Source organism: Dipteris shenzhenensis, unplaced genomic scaffold, assembly GCF_047967505.1.
Source record: "Dipteris shenzhenensis isolate YYH24624 ecotype China unplaced genomic scaffold, Dip_SZ_1.0 scaf0008, whole genome shotgun sequence".
Classification (NCBI taxonomy): Eukaryota; Viridiplantae; Streptophyta; class Polypodiopsida; order Gleicheniales; family Dipteridaceae; genus Dipteris; species Dipteris shenzhenensis.
This window is the reverse complement of record NW_028239315.1, coordinates 20,001-25,342: the sequence shown is the minus strand read 5'-3', so window position 1 is coordinate 25,342 and position 5,342 is coordinate 20,001. Positions and strand designations below refer to the sequence as shown.

At 52.9% G+C, this 5,342-nt stretch overlaps 1 pseudogene; it reads right to left on the bottom strand.

Moving 5' to 3' along the window:
* Positions 1-433: 433 nt before the first annotated feature.
* On the bottom strand, positions 434-1,427 carry LOC147879474 (uncharacterized; annotated as a pseudogene).
* Between the last annotated feature and the right edge of the window lie 3,915 nt (positions 1,428-5,342).

Genomic DNA, 5,342 nt, shown 5'->3' with positions numbered 1-5,342 from the left:
CATTTGACGGGAATGGAAAGGCCGATTTATTCTGTTCAAGCTGGGGAAAGGAGTGAGAATGAGGAGCCGGCCCCACGGACCTACGGGCCGGGCCTAAGGCCAAGGCCTTAGCGGGTTTACGGTACGACAGACAGCGCCGCCTAGAGAGGATAATTTGCTTCCGGGAGGAAGTATCCCCCCGGGACCCTGGAAGAAAGTTACAAAACTTTGGGGGCAGCAGCCTAAATTTCACGTACGCGCATAAGCTACCGAACGAGATACATTTCACCGGCGAATGAATGCTGGGCCCCCGTAAGAAATGGCGTGAGCCGTATGCGGGGAGACTTGCACGTACGGTTCTGCCGGGGGGATCTGGCCAACAAAAGACCGGCGCCTACCCAACTAGAGGCACGGAAAAATTAATCGAGTATAAAACGTATCTTCAAGCTTTACCTCATTTTGATCGTTCAGAGGGCGACTGCGAAGTCACCGAATGAATGAAGTCCTCCTTAGAGGTGCTGCAGAGACCCACGGCGAGGCGGATATTACTAATCGACATATGGGATATGGCGACGACAACAGCATGTCGTAAAAGGAGATAACTGGGAATAGCCAACTCTTGGCGTATCTCCAACTACATCCTTAAGTGGCAGTTGAATGGGGAGTATCGTGAATGCGAGGTGCCAGCGGAATGATCAGCCGGACGTGTTGGGCAGCTAGGGCTTTCTCCCCACCGCGTCTTTCCTTGTGTGTTGAAGATCTGAAGCGAGTGCACCGGGGATAAGGGAAACCGGGATTCGATATGAATATAGCAAACATCTGAAGCATAACCGCACACTCACACGACCTTTGCCGAGAGATAGGAGCATTCGGTGAAACCGGTGAACCACACTTTAGGATAGATGTGTGGGACAGAGGGCTCGTAGTACCTGCCTACCTTCCGCTTTGGGAACCGTGTAAACAGAAAGTGCTGCTAGAAAGTAGAAGGGAAGGGGCCTAAATCGGCAGACGGACCGACGTCGCACACTTGAGCAGTGCCGGGCGGGGTTTGTGCTAGTCAGAACACCCGGATGGGGAATTGGCCAGTCAACTCCACCCCCTTCGAAGATGTTGCCAGAATGTACGACTTCCGGGGTCCTTCCGTCCCGGCCGGAGCACAACCCAGCGCTTTCTCCCCGCTTTTCTTTTGCGCGCTCCGAAGGTTATCCCGGAATGAGGTAAAGGAGCGCTTGCCGCGCTCCGCACTTTCCCTAGCCCTTCGGGCCTTCGACCCACGTTCGCTGCTTCGTTGGCTTTACAAACGAAGGCTTTAGCCCCGATGTCACCTAAATGCTCATGGATGGAAGTACTTCGGCAAGGCGAAAACTAAACCGTGGTAACGCTGCACCCAACGCCTGGGAATCTAGAACCGGTAACTCAAGTTGGAGAGCCGTGTGATGGGTGACCATCTCGCACGGTTCAGAGAGCACTTGTGTATGTGATGCAAGTGAACGTGTGCCATACAGCAGCAGCTGGCATCGAGTAACTTTCAACCCTATCTATGTTCCTATGATGGCCCAAGAACACGCTTATCCTTCAGCTGTAGAGAGACCTTGTAATTGCGAGGTATCATTATGAGCTCAATATATATGAGTGTTATTTCGCGAAATAACTTGAATTCCAAATTATTTACCTGCTTTAACTACTTATGCTACGGATGCGGGAGCATCAACTCCGTTCCCGTGGGCTTTTGAAGAGCGAGAAAAACTTTTAGAATTCCATGAAAGAGTCTCGGGAGCCAGGATGCATGCCAGTTATACATGACCAGGTGGAGTGGCATAAGATCCGCCTTTGGGCTTGAGTGGAGATATTTTTTCATTTACGCAATAATTTGCTTCTCGTATTGACGAATCGGAAGAAATGTTAACCAACAACCGTATCTGGAAACAACGATTAGTGGATATTGGTACTGTCACTGCACAGCAAGCTTTGGATTGGGGATCCAGCGGTGTAATGTTAAGAGGTTGTGCGACATGAAGACATCGATAGCAATATGGGGGAAGTTCCCATCGGGCAACGGTTCTGCCTGACCCTACTCAAGCACGCTTTGACTGTAAAGACTTGGTGTGAAGCCTTGAGGACAACGTCCCTCAAGATGGGGGCTAGGGTGAGCTGAGGGGGAGACAGCGTAAGCAAATGTGTATAAGCCCAGTGAAGCATGACCGAGGCGAGGCTAGGGCCACCTTCGACTGGTTAGTCTGACGGACTGTGAACGGATTCGCCCTTGGCCTCTGGGCACGTCGAAACCGCATGAGTTCACCGGGGTAGAGCACGGTCCGCCGAAATCGGCATAGGTTAGATGCCATTGATGGAACATGGTAAGCCCATATTCATCTGTGCGTCCGTAAGGGCTAAGCACATAACGAGATGTGGGTGGAGGAAGACCCGAAAAGCAAAGGCCGAGCCACCATGGCTCGGATAGGGGTACGTGACCTGCACTGGCCCACTTGGGTAAAGTGGCTTTCACCACGAATTGATTGAAGCAAATCCAGAGGCAGCTTGGCTTTAAGCACAGAGTTTAATCGGGCGAAGTAGCGCTCTGAGGTAAACAACCTGCCTTTCGTAAAATTGTGATGGTACGGAAGTATGGAGACCTGGAAAGAAATTACTACAGACTCCGCAGACTAGTAACTAGTCCCGGCCAGCCTAGCACGAGCCCTCAACCTGCGCGTCGGAACTACATCCCTTTTGCTGCGGATGTAGCGCGCGTTTCGACTCTATTGGTCATGGTTGTTCCCCGTTGCGGGCCACGCAGTAAGTGGCCTGAGGCAAGCAAAAATCTCTTTGCTGCTTGTGTTGGCGAAGAATGAGCCGGGCGGGCCGAAGGCATGCGCAGCCTTTCTGGTGTTTGTGTCGGCGAAAAATAAGCCGGATCCCCGCCGATCAATCTGAAATCTGGTGCTATGGACGTTTACGCATAAACCAGGAATGCCCTTCATCCTCAAGCGCCTGCAGACGCGTTACAGGGGCCTCTGGGAATGCATTTGAGCCGTATGAAGGGAAACTTCCACGTACAGTTCTCAGGGGGGGAGAAAGCCCGACGAAAGGGCCTACCTATCCCAACCGGGAGTATGCTGGGATTCGCGAAAAGCAGCACCTCACGATGTTCATGACTAATCGGATTCCGACGTATCAGTAGGTACCAGGGGGGATTGCTACGACCGTTATTGTATTCGTATCGAAGAGATGTGATAAAGTATTTGAATCACTGTACAACGTCTCAATGAAATGCCCGGCGGCATGATTAAAGCCGATGATCGTAAGCTATGTCCTCCATCATGACCTTAAATGAAACAATCCACGGAATCGTGCGCCGTGTGGAACGTGGATCGTCGTTCTTAACCGAGGCTCAAGTTAAGCTCCGTCTTGGAACCCTGTGGTTAGGAGTAAAGCATCCCAAGGTAGCGTATCCCGTTGGAAGGAATACGTGGAAAAGCATTAGGCGGGAAAACCGGAGAGGGCTCAGCGGGGCGGGGGAAGCGCTTCAGCGCTCCTTCGGAGCGCGCTTTCCCGCCGGGCTTTCCCGCTCGCTGTAGGCGGGGCGCATAGCGCTTCTCCTTACAGGGAAAACGCTAGTTTTCAACGGCGCTGGCGGGGAAGCGCTATGCTTGGCGGGGCCCTCTCCCTTCGATCTCGCCCCCCTCCCGGGGGGCTTTGCCACCCCAGTACTTTGAAGGCTATCGCCCCATTCCGGCTGAAGCGCTCCCCCATCATTAAAGGGATAACCTTCGGAGTGCGCGAGAGCGCCGGAGCGCTCCGGGTTCACGCCCAACGGCATGAAACCGGCCTCCGGCCCTTCCCCCCCCCTGGTTGGGGGGAGCCTCAGGAGGGACCCCGTTAGGGGCCCGGGGTTTCCTCTTGAAAGCGCTACGCGCCTTGGGGTAGAGCAGGAAGCGCGAGGCGTAGCGTCTACCTTCAAACAGAAAGAAGTGTCCGAGAGCTAGACAGTAGGTGGCTTGACGAGGATGACTAAGCTGACACGCCAAAGTTGGCACAGGGGGGTGCCCTATCGCAGGCGGTTCGCGGTAGCGTTCGTAGTAGTGCATTAGGATTCCGATGTACTGCGTCCAAGATCAGAACGGGCTTGCCGGACACTCCCGTCCCGGTTTGGAGGGAGCTAAAGCGCAGCCATCTTATCCACTCAACTAGCAGGAAGTCGAAACACTGAGAGAAACCGGAAAACGCGACGGCAATAATACGGAACCACGGGACCCCCCCAAGGAGAAATCCGATGTAGGGATACGGAGTCCTCTACGTAGGCGGCTAAAAAAACCTCCAGCCGAGGGAGGACAGCCTTTAGAAGCAACAGGGAACCCGAGAAAACGCTTTGCGTTTTCTTTCTCTTCGCGCCTTTTCCCGCCCGATCGAGAATCAGGTAGCTTGGTAGCACAGAAGAGAGGATTAGCATTACGACCATAGAAGATCAACCACTGACACTTCCCCTGTTGGGCCATGAACTGGAAAAACGCTCCAGCGACGGAAAAGAATATGTGGAATTCTCGGGATTATTTCCAAGCCTGAGGCTCTGATCGCTGGTTACGAAGCTATTTGAGGTCTCCCTTCTACCGGGCCGACATTTGGGAAGAGGAAAGGCAGGCCGAAGGCCCGGGGAAAGCTTAGCTGATAAGTGCTTTATCCCCTCGAAGGGCAATTGCCCGGATCTGACTCAGAAACACTGGACGGCATGGACACGCAATGGATTCATAACACTGCATTATCTATTCAGGCAGGCAAATACCAATTTCACGCCGGCTCGAGGAATGGAAATTGACGAAGACGAGATAGAGGAAAAAATACTAGAGATTGGTAGTTTTCCCATCTACCGGGACGAGGTGGTTTGGAGCCATGAAGGCGGTGCCCGAACATATCTCTGAACCCACATTATCAGACCACGAAATGCCCACGGTTTCAGCAGACCCAGACCCCGGCAAAACCAACAGCGTGGGAGGCTCGGAGGCTGCTGCAGCAGGCAGCAGCCCGGCAGGGCAGAAAACGCCGCTTCGCGTTCTATTCCCGCTCCGTGTTCGAGAAGCTTTCGGAAAAGCAAGCAGAGAAAGGATTATTGGTTCTATTGTTCTTGCTTCCTCATCTGCGCTGCCAACCAAGTAGACGGCGCCCCCACACGACATTAAAATTAAAAAGGTTCAAACAACAATATCAAAGCGGGGTGATCGAAGCGGACATTTCGAGATGTGAGATGTTTCGACAGCATACCTTATGAGGTTATCTTGGACTGCGTTTCGAAAAGAGTAGCCTGTACACGATTTCCGGCAATGGTGAAATGCTCCCCTGAGACAAGGTATATAGATAGAAAGGGCAACCTT